Here is an 18,049-nt window from a genome sequence, read left to right as displayed (position 1 = left end):
ACGTGTTCAACTGCACTCTCTCCCTATTCCTAGCCTCACTATCACGTGGCACCGGCAACAAACCAGAGATGACAACTCTGTCTGTCCTGGCTTTTAACTTCCAGCCTAACTCACTCAACTCGTTTATTACCTCCACACCCCTTTTCCTACCTACGCCGTTGGTACCAATGTGCACCACGACTTCTGGCTGCTCACCCTCCCCCTTAAGGATCCTGAAGACACAATCCGAGACATCCCTGGCACCCGGGAGGCAACATACCTTCCGGGAGTCTCGCTCGCGACCACAGAATCTCTTATCTATTCCCCTAACCATTGAATCTCCGACTACTTTGCTTTTCTATTCTCCCCCTTCCCTTCTGAGCCCCAGAGCCAGACTCAGTGCAAGAGACCTGGCCGATATGGCCTTCCCCCGGTAGGTCATCCCCCCCAACAGCATCCAAAATGGTATACTTGTTTTGAAGGAGAATGGCCACGAGGGATGCCTGCACTGTCTGCCTGTCTTGCAATGATTCTACAGAACTGCTGGTGACTTAGCCAGAACGATGATTTATTAATGTACACGTGGTAAGGTAATGATCGGAATGCTATACAGCCCAGGTTATGACAGAGTTGCATTAGACTATCATGTAACTATCCTTATGTACGACTGTCCTTGTGTACTCCTTACAACCTTCTGCTGGTAGCCAGATGTCACCTGACTGATATCTGACACCACCTCATGGGAGGTTACACTGCCGAATACATGTAATATATACAGGCTTATCACCACATCTCGTAACTTCTCAAAAGTATCAAGTAATTTATTTTTTCAAACAAATTCTGATAGTTCTGCAGTTTCTGGAAACATTTTGGTTGATGATGTTATTTTTAAAAATAAAGATCTAGTCTTTACAAAATAATTACCTAATACACCAATTCACTAATGATAATTAATGTTCACCACTGAATAAACGTAAACTTAATTATTGTTTTTTGCGATGAAATCAATACATAGTTAATATTGAAAAGGTACAGAAGGTTCAATGGCTGCAGGAAGCCACATGTTCGAGGTATAAAAGGGCTTCCTTGACCTTGTTACTAATGACCGTGAATACACTATGAAAGTATCAATTTTAAAACTAAATGTGATTACATATGCGTACTTGCAACTTCCTACATTACAACAGTGAATATATTTCAAAAAATACTCCATTGGCTTCAAAACACTTTCGGAGGTCCAGTGGTCGTGAGAGGTTTTATAGAAATGTACATTTGTTCTAATTGTCCGCAAACCCGGATATATTACACTTGGTGTCCTCACCAAAGTCATTGATAAAGATTAAGTCTTAATTTTGTGTAATAACCACGGCGTTGACACCATTTTGAATCCTCTGTGAAACTCCAGGTGCACCATATACACAATTATTTGTAGTAAAATACAGCGAGTTGTTGTGATTCGGAATGCACTGTCTATAAATGGTGCTGGAATCTCATTGGACTGTAACTTCCATAAGGGAATTTGTTGCATTCTGAAAAAGAAAACAAAATAGTCGAACTCTGGGATTAAATGAGTCGCTGTACAAAGAGCTGGCATGAGAAAAATTTCCAAACAGACTCCTCTGTGCTCTAGCAGCCTTGTGTACATGTAAAGGGAGTGGAAACAACCTGGAACCTACTGCCTATGAGGTTGGAGATGCTGAGATGATGGAAGGATTTCAATCGGAAATTGGACAGGCACTGAGAGAAATAAACCGACAGGGATTCAGGGATAGGACGTAAATGGACAGACTGGCTTGTTCCACAGAGAGCCAACACGGTCCCAAAGGGCTGAATGGCCCGATTCCCCAACCTCCAGATGCTGTGATCTCAGGAGAGAAATTCAGCTGCTCCAGTCACTCCAACTAATTGGAGTCCCTCATCTCTGGTGCCATTCTCGTAAATGTCCTCTACACCTTCTCTAAGAACTTCACAACTTTCCTAAAGTGTGGGGCCCATATATAGGGTTCCATTCCAGAGGGATAGAATTGAAAAGCACGGTGGAAATGCCCAACTTGATTAGAACGATGGTTAGATTACACTGGGAGCACTGTCAACATTGGTGATGTCCATTTCGAAAAAGGAAATAGAGGCACTGGATAAGGTGCAACAAAGATTCATAATATACAGAAGTGAGAGCATTTAACACTCGGGAAAGGCTGGGGCTGCTTTTTTCTGGAAAAGAGAAGACCGATGGTGACCTAATGGAAGTCTTTCAAGATTATGAAGGGATTCAATAATCCAATAGGAATTTCAGTAGAAACTTCTACCCTGCGAGTGGTGAGAATGTGGAACTCGTTACCACAGCGAGTGGTTGAGGTGAACAGCAGGAATACATTGAACGTAAAGCTAGATACATACATGAGGGAGAAAGGAATAGAAGGAGATGCTGATGGGGGAGATGTAGTGGGGTGGGTGGAAGATCATGTGGAGCATATATACTGACACAGACCATGGCTATCCTCAGCCGGTATGGGAATTTAACCTGTGCTGTTGGTGTCACTCAGCACAAACCAGCCATCCAGCCAACTGAGCTTACCGATCCCCGTATAAATCTGTAATAATTCCTTCAATATTAGTGATTGCCTGTCTCCCACAATACTATTTAATGTAGTTTCCCAGTGTATCTCAGATAACCTACTCCTCATACCCTAATAATTTTCTTCTGTGAGAAGCACCAAGATAAATTAAATAAAAGAACCATGTAACCACCACAGCCCATCTTCATGGCAATGTGGCATGATTTTGGGGGTTTCCAAACCGAAATGGAAATGAAACATCTTCGAACCTCCAAACACCCTTTCACACTTTGATCCTTGTGAAATGTGAAACCAGATATTCGCAAGAAGGATCAGAGAAAATCAGACCACTGGAGACGAAGCGATGAGACCGGCCTGTCCAGCAAAAAGATACCCTCTGACCATCCCCATTGACCAACAGAATGAACAAATTGCAGTCCTGGATGTAATTGAGGACAGAAACAATAAAAGCAGAATCTAATCCCTGTAATCAGTTGTGAACTTGCTAGTGTCACAGAAAGTGTGATGAATTACAAAATCCCTTCGCACATTGAGAGCAGGTGAACGGCCTCTCCCCAGTATTAACTCCCTGGTGTGACTGCAGAAGGCAAACCGAGAGAATCGCGCAGAGGAAAGCATCTTTGAGTTATGGGGGTGACACCCACGCAGACACTTGGAGAACATGTCACCACACGGACAGTGACCTGGGGCCAGGATTGAACACTGGTCCTCAGCTCCGTGAGACAGCAGTGCTAACCACTTCGCCACCTTATATATTAACGATTTTGATGAGGGAACAAAATGCAATATCTCCAAATTTGGAGATGACACAAGTTGCTTGGGAGGGTGAGCTGTGAGGAGGATGCAGAGATCCATCAGTGCGATTTGGACAAGTCGAGTGAGTGGGCAAACGAATGGCAGATACAGTATAATTTGGAGAAATGCGAGGTAATCCAGTTTGGTAGCAAGAAGGAGAAGGTAGACGTAGCTGAATGGTCATAAATTAGGAGGGGCTGATTTAGCACAGGGCTAAATCGCTGGCTTTGAAAGCAGACCAAGGCAGGCCAGCAGCATGGTTCAATTCCTGTACCAGCCTCCCCTAACAGGCGCCGGAATGTGGCGACTTGGGGCTTTTCACAGTAACTTCATTTGAAACCTACTTGTGACAATAACAACTGATTTTCGAGGGCAATGTGCAACAAGATCTGGGTATCCTCGTGCACTTCACTGAAGGTAAACAGCAGGCGGGAAAGATGGCAAATGATATGCTAGCCTTCATTGCGAGCGGATTCAAGTACAATAAGAATGTTGTGTGCAGTTTGGTCTCCTTATCTGAGGAAGGATGTTCTTGCTCTCGAGGCAGTGCAGCAAAGGTTTACCAGATGATTCCTGGGATGGTGGGACTGACGGATAAGAGATTGAATCAGTTAGAATTGTATTCGCTGGAGTTCAGAAGAATGGGGGCGAGCTCATATAATCCTATAATATTCTACTAAGACTTGATAAGGTAGATGCAGGAAAGATTTTCCTGATGGCGGGAGTGTACAGAACCAGAGGTCACAGTCTGAGGATATGGGGTAGACCATTTAGGCAGAGATGAGGAGAAATTTCTTCAACCAGAGAGTGGTGAGTCAGTGGAATTTGTTACCACAGGAAATAGTTGAGGCCAATACATTGTATGTTTTCAAGAAGCAGTGAGGTATAGACTTAGAGCGAAGGGAATCAAAGGACATAGTGGGGAAATCGGGATTAAGCTATTAAGTTGGATGATAAGCCATGATCATAATGAATGGCGGAGCAGGCGCGAAGGGCCAAATGGTCTCATCCTACTCCTATTTTCTATGTTTCTATGTAATCCCTTCCCACACTAAGAGCAAGTGAATGGCCTCTCCCCAGTGTGAACTCGCTGGTGTGTCTGCAGACTGGATAACTGTGTGAATCCACTCCCACAGAGGGAGCAGGTGAACGGTCTCTCCCCAGTGTGAACTCGCTGGTGTTTCCGCAGGATGGATGAATCAATAAATCCCTTCCCACACTGAGAGCAGGTGAACGGCTTCTCCCCTGTGTGAACTCGCTGGTGTGTCTGCAGGCTGAATAAATCACTGAATCTTTCCCCACACTGAGAACAGGTGAATGACGTCTCCCCAATGTGAACTCGCTGATGTTTCTGCAGATTGGATAACCAAGTGAATCCCTTCCCACACTGAGAGCAGGTGAACGGCCTCTCCCCAGTGTGAACCCGTTGGTGTTTCTGCAGGTCGGATGACTGAGTGAATCCTTTCCCGCACTGAGAGCAGGGGAATGGCCTCTCCCCAGTGTGAACTCGCTGGTGTGTCTGCAGACTGGATAACCGAGTGAAACCATTCCCACACTGAGAGCAGGTGAATGGCCTCTCCCCAGTGTGAACTCGCTGGTGTGTCTGCAGGATGGATAACTGAGCGAATCCCTTCTCACACTGAAAGCAGGTGAACGGCCTCTCCCCAGTGTGAATGCGTCGATGAATCTCCAGCTTAGATGGGACTCTGAATCCCTTCCCACAGTCCCCACATTTCCACGGTTTCTCCATGTTTTGCGTCTCCTCGTGTCTCTCAAGGTTGGACAGTCAGTGGAAGCCTTGTCTACACACAGAACATGTGCACTGTCTCTCCTCACTGTGAATGGCGTGATGTTTTTTCAGGCTGTGTAACTAGTTGAAGCTCTTTCCACAGTCAGTTCACTGGAACACTCACTCGGGTGTGTTGTGTGGGTCTCGGTGCTTTTCCGGTCACACTGATGTTTCCAGTCAGTTCACTGGAACTCTCTCACTCGGGTGTGTGTTGTGTGGGTCTCGGGGCTTTTCCAGTCACACTGATGTTTCCAGTCAGTTCACTGGAACACTCTCACTCGGGTGTGTGTTGTGTGGGTCTTGGTGCTTTTCCAGTCACGCTCACATTTAAAATCTTTTGAAGCCGACAGATCGGACAAACATTTCTCCTTCTCGCCGATGATGTTCAGAGCCCGATGATATTCAGATAAGGAGGAATCGAGTGAGTTTGTCACATCGAGATGTGATGTTTGAGATTTCTGTCTATAATTCCTCCTCTTCCAATATCCTTTGAAAACAATTTACAAAAGTCATCAGTTAGTACAGGATAGAAATTCAGAATGGACAATTCTAGTTCCTGTGGAACATTATTTCCTCTCTCATTCTCCAAAAGCTGTAAATCTCCGTCCCACACAATCTCCCTCCATTCTCACTCTGCTGTATCTAATATTCACCCTCCCAATTCTCCTGAAGGTGCTGATTCATGTTGATCGACAGATCCAAGCTCCGCTCACTGCTTCCTGACCAGGACACAGAGATTAGAATAGGAGCAAGAGTAGGCCATTCGGCCCACCGAGACTGCTCAACCATTCAATGAGATCCTTGGCCGATCTACCTCAGCACCATTTCCCACACGAACCCCTATCCCTCGATATCTTCAATATCTAGAAAACTATCAATATTTGTCTTGAACATACCTGATGACTGAGGCTTCACATTCCTCTGGGGTAGAGAATTCCAAAGCTTCACCACATCCTCGAGTGAAAAAATCCCTCCTCATCTCAGCTTTCTCTCTATTTTCCTACCTGTTCCCCATAACCCTCAACTCCATTGTCAATAAAATATCTGCCAAACTTGTGCTTCCATATATTCAATGATCCCCCAGATCCCCCAGGAATAGACAGGCATTTCTGCGGACGCAAACGAGAATCCAGGTTGGTATGTTGCCTCCCTGGTGCAAGGGTCAAGGATGTCTCGGAGCGGCTGCAGGGCATTCTGGAGGGGGAGGGTGAACAGCCAGCTGTCGTGGTGCATATAAGCACCAACGATATAGGTAAAAAACGGGATGAGGTCATACAAGCTGAATTTAGGGAGTTAGGAGTTAAACTAAAAAGTAGGACCTCAAAGGTAGTAATCTCAGGATTGCTACCAATGCCACGTGGTAGTCAGAGTAGGAATGACAGGATAGCTAGGATGAATACGTGGCTTGAGAGATGGTGCAAGAGGGAGGGTTTCAAATTCCTGGGACATTGGGACTGGTTCTGGGGGAGGTGGGACCTGTACAAATCGGACGGTCTGCATCTGGGTGGGACCGGAACCAATGTTCTCGGGGGTGTGTTTGCTAGTGCAGTTGGGGAGGGTTTAAACTAATGTGGCAGGGGGATGGGAACCGATGTAGGAAGTCAGTGGGGACAGAAACAAAAGGCAGGAAGGGAGAGTGTGTAAAGCATGACCAGAGAAATCAGGGCAGAGAGCAAGGAAAGTCTACATTAAACTGCATTTATTTCAATGCAAGGGGCCTGACGGGCAAAGCGGATGAACTCAGGGCATGGACGGGCACATGGGACTGGGATATTATAGCTATGACTGAAACATGGCTAAGGGAGGGGCAGGACTGGCAGCTCAATGTTCCGGGGTACAGATGCTATAGAAAGGATAGAACAGGAGGTAAGAGAGGAGGGGGAGGGGCGTTTTTGATTAGGGAGAACATCCCGGCAGTACTTAGAGGGGATATATCCGAGGGTTCGCCCACTGAGTCTATATGGGTGGAACTGAAAAATAAGAAGGGAGAGATCACCTTGGTAGGACTGTACTACAGGCCACCAAATAGTCAGCGGGAAATTGAGGAGCAAATATGTAAGGAGATTACAGATAGCTGCAAGAATAATAGGGTGGTAATAGTAGGGGACTTTAACTTTCCCAACATTGACTGGGACAGCCATAGCATTAGGGGCTTGGATGGAGGGAAATTTGTTGAGTGTATTCAGGAGGAATTTCTCATTCAGTATGTGGATGGACCGACTAGAGAGGGGGCAAAACTTGACCTCGTCTTGGGAAATAAGGAAGGGCAAGTGACAGAAGTGTTAGTGAGGGATCACTTTGGGACAAGTGACCATAACTCCATTAGTTTTAAGATAGCTATGGAGAATGATAGGTCTGGCCCAAGAGTTAAAATTCTTAATTGGGGCAAGGCCAATTTTGATGGTATCAGACAGGAACTTTCAGAGGTAGATTGGGGGAGACTGTTGGCAGGCAAAGGGACGGCTGGTAAATGGGAGGCTTTTAAAAATGTGTTAACCAGGATGCAGGGTAAGCACATTCCCTTTCGAGTAAAGGGCAAGGCTGGTAGAAGTAGGGAACCCTGGATGACTCGAGATATTGAGACTCTGGTCAAAAAGAAGAAGGAGGCATATGACGTACATAAGCAACTGGGATCAAGTGGATCCCTTGAAGAGTATAGAGATTGTCGAAATAGAGTTAAGAGGGAAATCAGGAGGGCAAAAAGGGGACATGAAATTGCTTTGGCAAATAATGCAAAGGAGAATCCAAAGAGATTCTACAGATACATAAAGGGGAAAAGAGTAACTAGGGACAGAGTAGGGCCTCTTAAGGATCAACAAGGACATCTATGTGCAGAGCCACAAGAGTTGGGTGAGATCCTGAATGAATATTTCTCATCGGTATTCACGGTGGAGAAAGGCATGGATGTTAGGAAACTAAGGGAAATAAATAGTGATGTCTTGAGAAGTGTGCATATTACAGAGGAGGAGGTGCTGGAAGTCTTAAAGCGCATCAAGGTAGATAAATCCCCAGGACCTGATGAAATGTATCCCAGGATGTTGTGGGAGGCTAGGGAGGAAATTGCGGGTCCCCTAACAGAGATATTTGAATCATCGGCAGCCACAGGTGAGGTGCCTGAATATTGGAGAGTGGCGAATGTTGTGCCCTTGTTTAAGAAGGGCAGCAGGGAAAAGCCTGGGAACTACAGACCGGTGAGCCTAACGTCTGTAGTAGGTAAGTTGCTAGAAGGTATTCTGAGAGACAGGATCTACAAGCATTTAGAGAGGCAAGGACTGATTCAGGGCAGTCAGCATGGCTTTGTGCGTGGAAAATCATGTCTCACAAATTTGATTGAGTTTTTTGAGGGGGTGACCAAGAAGGTAGATGAGGGCAGTGCAGTAGACGTTGTCTACATGGACTTTAGCAAAGCCTTTGACAAGGTACCGCATGGTAGGTTGTTGCAGAAGGTTAAAGCTCACGGGATCCAGGGTGAGGTTGCCAATTGGATTCAAAATTGGCTGGACGACAGAAGACAGAGGGTGGTTGTAGAGGGTTGTTTTTCAAACTGGAGGCCTGTGACCAGTGGTGTGCCTCAGGGATCGGTGCTGGGTCCACTGTTATTTGTGATTTATGTTAATGATTTGGATGAGAATTTAGGAGGCATGGTTAGTAAGTTTGCAGATGACACCAAGATTGGTGGCACAGTGGATAGTGAAGAAGGTTATCTAGGATTGCAACGGGATCTTGATCAATTAGGCCAGTGGGCCGACGAATGGCAGATGGAGTTTAATTTAGATAAATGTGAGGTGATGCATTTTGGCAGATCGAATCAGGCCAGGACCTACTCAGTTAATGGTATGGCGTTGGGGAGAGTTATAGAACAAAGAGATCTAGGAGTACAGGTTCATAGCTCCTTGAAGGTGGAGTCGCAGGTGGACAGGGTGGTGAAGAAGGCATTCGGCATGCTTGGTTCCATTGGTCAGAACATTGAATACAGGAGTTGGGACGTCTTGTTGAAGTTGTACAAGACATTGGTACGGCCATACTTGGAATACTGTGTGCAGTTCTGGTCACCCTATTATAGAAAGGATATTATTAAACTAGAAAGAGTGCAGAAAAGATTTACTAGGATGTTGCCGGGACTTGATGGTTTGAGTTATAAGGAGAGGTTGGATAGACTGGGACTTTTTTCCCTGGAGCGTAGGAGGCTTAGGGGTGATCTTATAGAGGTCTATAAAATAATGAGGGGTACAGATAAGGTAGATAGTCAACATCTTTTCCCAAAGGTAGGGGAGTCTAAAACTAGAGGGCATAGGTTAAGGTGAGAGGGGAGAGATTCAGAAGGGCCCAGAGGGGCAACTTCTTCACTCAGAGGGTAGTGAGTGTCTGGAATGGGCTGCCAGAGGCAGTAGTAGAGGCGGGTACAATTGTGTCTTTTAAAAAGCATTTAGATAGTTACATGGGTAAGATGGGTATAGAGGGTTATGGGCCAAGAGCGGGCAACTGGGACTAGCTTAATGGTAAAAACTGGGCGGCATGGACTGGTTGGGCCGAAGGGCCTGTTTGCATGCTGTAAACTTCTATGATTCTATACAACTGGTCCCTGTGGAAGAGAAATCCAAAGACTAACAACCCTCTGAGGGAAGAGATGACTGGAAATCTATAACGTAGCTATAGTCTTATATTACAAGACGAGAAATAATAATATTTACTGTATTACGGAACCGTAAATAATATATCCAATCTGTACCATGTAACAACACATGACATATATCTCTGTCCATTATTAATTTAATGTCCCCTGAAATGTCAGCCATCTCCTGGCGAATCCATCCTTATCCACCTACCCTGCACATCTTTGGTTTGTGGGGGTGAGACCCACGCAGGTACAGGGAGAATGTGCAAACTCCACACGGACAGTGACCCGGGGCCGGGATCAAAGCCGGGTCCTTGGCGCCGTGAGCCAGCAATGCTAACCGCTGTACCACCATGCCACCAGAAACCATTCTTTTCGTCAAATAAATGAGTCAACCTGTTAAGGAGATGGGTGAGAGGAGAGGGAAACACTTTGTGGAGCCGCGAACATTCACAAATTTGTTTTTTCCGAATTGAGCAATTTAGCGTGGTTCCAGTTTGGGCTCAAATCATCAATGAGGACTCTGATCTCTGGCAAGGAAGGAAACCCTGGGATGTGGGCGGGGAGGATTCACAAACACCCGCTGGAGGCCCCAAACCCCCAATAAGACCCATTGATTTTATTGTCAGTCTGCAGACAGGAGCTGCAGAACTGAACCCAGGCAGAGGAGAGGGAGGGAGAAAACTGAGAGTGGAGGAAAGAAATGGTGCAGGTGGTGAGATGGGTTTGGATTTCAGCCTAGGGAGGAGGGAGAGTGTGTGGGACTGGTAAAAAATTTTGAGAGAAACTCGAATTGTCTGTTCAGAATTTCTATCCTGGACTGACAGTGATGGCTTTTGGGTTTTTTTTTATAATAAAAAAAATACATTTATAGTACCCAATTCCTGAGGTGTAAAAGGCAGTTGTCTGGTAGGTTCTAAAGGCGGTGGTGAGGGGTGAGGTGATCTTGTTTAAGGCGCAGGGTGGAGAAAGAGGAGAGGTTGGAGTGGCAGAGGGTAATAGATGAGATGTTGGAGGTAGATAGGAGTTATGCTGAAGATGCGGACTCAGCGAAATTGAAAAAGAGGAAGGAACTACAGGCGAGCTTTGACCGACTATCTACCAGGAAGGTGGTGCGCCAACTGAGGCGAGCAAGGGGGGCAATTTACGAGCACGGAGAGATGGCAGGGCGTATATAACGGGTCAGCTTCAGAGGGAGGCGGCGGCAAGGGAAATTGTTCAGGTGAGGGACAGGGCAGGGAAGTTGGTGGCTCCGGATCAGATTAACAAGGTCTTTGAGGAATTCTATGAGAGGTTGTACAGGTCAGAGCCACCTGGGGGAGACCGGGAGATGCAGGAATTTCTAGATGGGTTGGAGTACCGGAGGTTAGGGGAGGGGGACAGGGCGACATTAGAAGGAGTGATAGTGGAGCAGGATATAAAAGATACGATTGGGAGGATGCAGTCAGGGAAGGTGGCAGGGCCAGATGGGTTTCCGGCGGAATATTATAAAAACTTCAAGGATAAGCTGGTACCCCTGATGGTGGGGATGTTTGAGGAGGCGATATGCAAGGAGGTGTTACCACAAACTTTGGGGCAGGCATAGATCTCCCTGTTGCTTAAAAAAGATAAGGATCCAGGGCAGCACGGTGGCGCAGTGGTAGCACTGCAGTCTCACGGCACCGAGGTCCATGATTCGATCTCGGCACTGGGTCACTGTCAGTGTGGAGTTTGCACATTCTCCCTGTGTTTGCGTGGGTTTCGCCCCCACAAGTCAAAGATGTGCAGGGTAGGTGGATCGAACACGCTAAATTGCCCCTTAATTGGAAAAAATGAATTGGGTACTCTAGATTTTAAAAAAAGATAAGGATCTGACGGAGTGTGGGTTGTATAGGCCCATATCACTTTTAAACGTGAACTCAAAGGTATTAGCGAAGGTACTGGCAGGTAGGCAGGAGGAGTGCCTCCTGAAGGTGATAGGTGAAGATCAGACGGGGTTTGTGAGAGGGAAGCAGCTCTTTTCAAACGTTAGGAGGCTATTGAACGTGGTTATGGCACCGGCGGAGGGGAAGGAAACAGAGGTGGATGTGGCAGTGGACGCCGAGAAAGCGTTTGACCGAGTAGAATGGGGACACTTGATAGCAATTCTGGAGCGGTTTGGGATTGGTCCACGATTTGTGGACTGGGTAAAGCTACTGTAGAAGGAGCCGGGGCCAGTGTCCGCACAACAAACATCAGCTCGAGATCCTTTTCTCTCCACCGTGGGACTAGGCAGCGATGTCCTATGTCCTCCTGCTGTTTGCACTTGCGACTGAGCCGTTGGCCATTGCAAAATCGCCGTTGGCCATCGCGTTAAGAGATTTGGGGGTGTGGAAAGGGATTGTGCAGGGGGGGTGAATAGAGCATTGGGTGCCCTTGTATGCCGATGACTTGTTATTATATGTGTCGGAACCGAGCGTGTCAAGAGGGGGAATATTGGAGCTGCTTCGGGTGTTTGGGTCTTTCTTGGGGTACAAATTAAATCTAAAGAGTGAGTATTTTGTGGTGTTTCGGCCGGGGGTGTGGGCAGGGGTGGGGGGGTTGGCATTCCGTAAGGCAGGGTCTCACTTTAGATATCTGGGGGTGCAGGTTGCTCGGGATTGGGGGGGGGGGGGGGGGTTCTGTCACTGGAGGGTCAGGTACAGGCGGTTAAAATGAACGAGTTGCCGCGATTTCTGTTTATTTTACATGCCTGCCGATTTTCCTGCTAAAGCTATTTTTGGAGAGTTTTAAGGAATAATTACCTCGTTCATATGGGGAGGGAAGGTGGCCAGAGTTAGAAAGATGCTGCTACTGCGGGGAAGGCAGGCAGGGGGTTTGGGTCTTCCGAACCTGATGTATTATTACTGGCCGGCGAATGTGGAGAAGGTACGGAGCTGGGTCTGAGGGGTTGATTCCCAGTGGGTCAGAATGGAGGAAAGTTTGTGTAGGGGGTCGGGATTGAAGGCGCTAACAACAGCGTTGCTCCCGATGGCCCCCGGGAAATACTCAGGGAGTCCGGTAATAATAGCTTCATTGAGAATTTGGAAGCAGTTTCGCCAACACTTCGGGTTGGGGGCAGGGTCAAGGGTAATGCCGATTTGGGGGAACCATAGATTTGAGCCAGGGAAGTGGGATGGAAATTTTCAGAAATGGGAGGAGAAGGGGATTAAGACACTAAAAGATTTGTTTCTTGGGGGTCGGTTTTCAGGATTGAAGGAGCTGGGAGCAAAGTATGGCTGGAGCAGGGGGAAATGTTTAGATACATGCAGGTTCGCGATTTTGGCAGGAACAAGATACAGAGCTTCCAGGTGGAGCCGGCCTCCACATTGCTAGAAGAGGTGCTGACGACAGGGGGACTGGAGAAGGGGGTAGTGTCGGCGGTTTACGGGGCTATTTTGGAAGAGGAGAAGGCACCACTGGAAGAGATCAAAGCAAAGTGGGAGGAAGACTTGGGAGAGGGTATGGAGGAGGGTTTCTGGTGTGAGGTGCTCCGGAGGGTGAACGCCTCCACCTCGTGCATGACGTTGGGGCTGATACAGCTGAAGGTGGTATACAGAGTGCACCTCATGAGGGCGAGGATGAGCTGGCTGTTTGAGGGGGTAGAAGATGTGTGTGAATGTTGCGGGGGGGGAGGGGAAGGGGGAAATCACATTCATATGTTTTGGTATCCTGACCAAAGCTGGAGGATTACTGGAAGGAGGTTTTTAGGGTAATCTCTAAAGTGGTGCACGTGAAACTGGACCCGGGCCCTCGGGAGGCCATATTCGGGGTGTCAGACCAGCCAGGTTGGAAACGGGTGCGGATGCAGCTGTTGTAGCCTTCGCCTCATTGATCCCCGAAAGCGGATCCTGTTGGGGTTGAGATCAACCTCTCCACCCTGTGCCGTGGCGGGGGGACTGCTGCAATTCCTGACTCTTGAGAATGTTAAGTTTGAACTGAGGGGAAGGATGGTGGGGTTCTACAATTCATGGGCATTATTCATTATGCACTTTCAAGAATTGGATAACATCGAACATTATGGAGGGGGGCGGGGGGTGTTGGGAGGAGGGGGACTGTATGTGATAATGGTGACTATGGGTGATTCCTAATTCCTTTTTGTTCTCTAACATGCGGGATGCTGTTTGGGGGTTTGGTGGGAGGATGAGATTGTTATTGTTGATTTGGGGATTGATAGTGTCTTCGTTACTGCTTATTGTTTATTGTTGGTGGGTGTAAATTTGGAAGAAAATATGATAAAGGAGAATAAAAATATATTTTTCAAAAAGAGTATCCAATTCATTTTTTTCCCCCAATTCAGGTGTCATTTTAGCGAAGCCAATTCACCTACACTGCACATCTTTTTGGATTGTGGGGGTGAGACCCACACAGACACGGGGACAATGTGCAAACTCCATATGGACAGTGACCTGGGGCTGGGATCTAACCCGGGTCCTCGGCTAACCACTGAGCCACCGTACCTGCCTCTAGTGATGACTTTTGTAAACTCCTTTTACAGGATATTACAAGGGAAGCATTTATAGATGGAAACTCAAATCGAATTCACATCAAAGATTTAACAGAGTCACTCCATTCATCAGGACCTGAATATCATTGGCCTGTGAATGTAGAAGAAGAAATGTTTGTCTGTAGGAAAATATTTTCAAGATGAGTGTGACTGAAAAAAAAACGATACACACAAACTCGACTCGAGTGAGAGTGTTCCAGTGAACTTGTGGGTTCGAGATCAGACCAGGGCTGCACAGTAGCGCAGTGGTTAGCATTGCTATCCCACAGCACCAAGGTCCCAGGTGCGAACCCGGCCCCACATCACTGTCTGTGTGGAGTTTGCGCATTCTCACCGTGTCTGCGTGGGCTTCTCCCCCACAGCCCAAAGATGTGCAGGTTAGGTGGATTGGCCGCACTAAATTGCCCGTTAATTGGAAAAAATAATAATTGGGTACTCTAAATCGATATTTAAAAAAATAGAGCAGACTGCGGAGGGGTGAGCAAAGTGTTTCACTCGGGCTTTGACGAAGGGCTCGAGGTGCTGCAATTTTAATCAATAAACAGATTCCTCTTTCGGTCACCAGGATCGTTGTGGATACTAATGGGAGAAAGGTGGTGGTCAGTGGGTCATTGGCAGGTACATTGGTGGTACTGCTGAATGTCTATGCCCCTAACTGAGACGATGGGCATCACGGTAGCCCAGTGGTTAGCACTGTTGCTTAACAGCGGCAGGGACACAGGTTTGATTCCCGGCTTGTGTCACTGTCTGTGCGGAGTTTGTACGTTCTCCCTGTGTCTGTGTGGGTTTCCTCCAGTGCTCCGGTTTCCTCCCACAGTCCCGAAACATGTGCTCTTCAGGTGAATTGGACATTCTGAATTCCCGCTCAGTGTACCAGACAGGGGCCATAGTGTGGCAACCAGGGGATTTTCACAGTAACTGCATTGCCGTGCTAATAATAAAGAATGTGGCAATAACAAGGATTATTATTATGTGGCATTTGTAAAAAAATTGTTGGGATCCATCCCAGACCTGGATACAAATCAATTAATTTTGGAAGAGTTTATTTCAATTGTGAACTGGATCTGAAAATAGACTGGTCCAAACTGATTCAACCACGACAAATACACAAAGATGGAGTGAAATCTGGACGGACCACCCGGCAGCGACGCAGGCACCGGAAATGACAACATGACAACAGCAAACCCGGCAAAAGATAAAGAAAAGCTATTCATTAGCAGATTGTAAAAGGATTATGGGACACAGATTTATGATCGTGAGCAAGATCTACTGGGGAGATATGAGGAAGAAATTTTACACAGTGAGTGATAATGATCTGAACTCAATGCTCACACACAAAGATCGATAAACTCCAGGTCCTGATAACTCGAATGGTGCTGCTAGAATTTGATGTGAGGATTGGTTGTGAGTTTCCTGTCTGCGAATCCCTAAGTCTCTGTGAAAGAAGTTTACAAAGGCATCACCATCAGTCTAGAAATGAAATTCAGGAAAGATAAACGTTTCTCCTGGTCTGAGTTTGCTGTGTGTAAATCCTCCCCTACTAAACCCCTGTAAAAGGAGTTTACAAAATTAATCACCATCTGTCCAGGATAGAAATTCACTACATTCTCCCCTCCTGCTCCCTGGTCCAGGATGATAGCTCATGCCATCCCCCCCCCCCCCCCCCCCCGGCTGCACACTGTCCCTCTTGTCCTCAGCAGTCCCCTGATTTGAGGATGATGTTGACTCAGGATTGCGAGTTTCTGCCCTGGGTCTTCATGTGGCTGAACAGCGCCGCAGAGCTTTGGACACATGGGACAGAATGTCTAATAAGACAGTGAAATCCGGAGAGCAGGATTTTATTCCTTTTCTTTCCATCTCTGCCACCGCTTTGCATCATCAATAAGATACCGGGACTCAAAGACTAATCCAGTTTGATGGACAAGTTGTCTCCATTCTGAACAATGGGGAACAAGCTCCTCCCCCCACAAAGATGACAAACGCGCATGCGCCCTAATGCACATCCAATAAAGATGGCGGCCGTTAACCCGAGCCGAACTGAGGAGCTGCAGCTCTGGTCGGTACAAACGGGGTCCCGTAAACATTTCCGAGGTTTGCGATTGCAACAACTTTACACAACGTTTCCGCCCAACCCCGCGGTCTCTCGCTCCCTCCATATAGTTAAATGCCTCTCACAGATTTCAGATCTGAAAACACAGCTCTTCTCCATCGCTATTACCTACACTGCGCATGCTTCAATCACAACGGCTCCGCCCCTCATTCACTTTGATTGGTTGGAAGACCAATCTTCCGCTCTCGGTCGGTCCTCCAACCCGCCCCCTCTCTCTATTGGTCCGGAGCTGCCGCCAATCACTTCCCGGGCATTGTGAAGTGGCGCATGCTGGAGATAGACACATTTATACAGCTCAAATATCACCTGCCTGATCTTTTAATGAAAACAGAAAATGTTGGAAATACTCAACAGCTCTGGCAGCATCAGTGGAGAGAGAGGAGTTTCAGATCTGCAATCTTTCATCAACAGAAAATTCTGGACATTACTCTTGTACGCTATGTCTCACTTAATATTGGTGTTGTGGAGAAGATAATTATATGAAATAATCCATGGAGACCCAGGTGCAGAATGATTGTTTATTAGTCAACGCATTGGGACAGCACCACTTCAGAGAACGATCTCTGGAGCTGACTCTACCCAGTTGAGAAATCAAGCAATATTATACATTGTAGGCAAGGGATTACTTACATTTGAACATTGTCTGATTCCGACTTATGCAAGTTGTGGATGTTCAGAAAGCAGAGTAATAATTTTTCACACTTATCCCTTTATGGCTCCTCTTGATGCTAAATGGCTCCACCTTGCACCATCAGCTGTGTCTGCCACTTTAGGACATGGCAAAATATACTGAAAAACAAGTTACTGATGTGGGCCCTGCTGGTGTCTTAAAAACCAAGTTGCAGTCTGTAAAACAAGTTACTGAAGAACAAGTTACTGATATGAGCCTTGCAGGTGACTGTGTCTTTGCTACATCAGCATGTTTCTGGGTGATGTCATATATCATATAATTTGCAGTGCAGAAGGAGGCCATTCGGCCCATCGAGTCTGCACCGGCTCTTGGAAAGAGCACCCCACCCAAGGTCAACACCGCCACCCTATCCCCATAACCCAGTAACTCCACCCAACACCAAGGGCAATTTTGGACACTAAGGGCAATTTATCATGGCCAATCCACCTGACCTGCACATCTTTGGACTGTGGGAGGAAACCGGAGCACCCGGAGGAAACCCACGCACACACGGGGAGGATGTGCAGACTCCGCACAGACAGTGACCCAAGCTGGAATTGAACCTGGGACCCTGGAGCTGTGAAGCAATTGTGCTATCCACAAGGCTACCGTGCTGCCCACGGTATTTACCCTTAGTGTGGAATTTTCCTTTAACTTTGGTCAAAATACTATTTTAAGATCCTTGAAAAGACTATAATTATTGTCTGCCCTAATAAATCATTATAATTACACCAAATGCATTAGTTCTCCTTTTACAATGGAAAGTGTCCTGTGTGCCTTTTCAACCACCTCATCTACCTCTCCTGTTACTTTCAGGGATCTGTGGACATGCACTCCGATCTGCCTCTGTGCCTCTACACTTCTCACTCTCATACCACTAATATTATTTCTCTTTTCCTTGTTTGTCCGCCCCAAATGTATTTATTACTTCACAATGTTGCAAATAATCTCCATTTGTTACTTGTTTCCCACCTGATCAGTTGACTGATATCTTCCTGCAGGTTACAGCTT

At 46.8% G+C, this 18,049-nt stretch overlaps 1 long non-coding RNA gene across 4 annotated transcripts; it reads right to left on the bottom strand.

The window, feature by feature from the left end:
• Positions 1-775: 775 nt before the first annotated feature.
• LOC140418329 (uncharacterized) lies at positions 776-16,525 on the bottom strand. Of its 4 annotated transcripts, none has more exons than XR_011944938.1 (3): positions 16,434-16,510; positions 15,591-15,693; positions 776-5,626 (listed from the first exon to the last, which is right to left on the bottom strand). It is a non-coding gene; the product is annotated as an uncharacterized lncRNA (long non-coding RNA). The 4 variants fall into 4 exon arrangements; XR_011944939.1 differs by having other exon boundaries at positions 15,595-15,693; XR_011944940.1 differs by lacking the exon at positions 15,591-15,693 and having other exon boundaries at positions 16,434-16,525.
• Between the last annotated feature and the right edge of the window lie 1,524 nt (positions 16,526-18,049).

The sequence above is a fragment of the Scyliorhinus torazame genome, chromosome 5 (assembly GCF_047496885.1).
Source record: "Scyliorhinus torazame isolate Kashiwa2021f chromosome 5, sScyTor2.1, whole genome shotgun sequence".
Classification (NCBI taxonomy): domain Eukaryota; kingdom Metazoa; phylum Chordata; class Chondrichthyes; order Carcharhiniformes; family Scyliorhinidae; genus Scyliorhinus; species Scyliorhinus torazame.
This window is presented reverse-complemented; position numbering and strand designations above follow the sequence as displayed.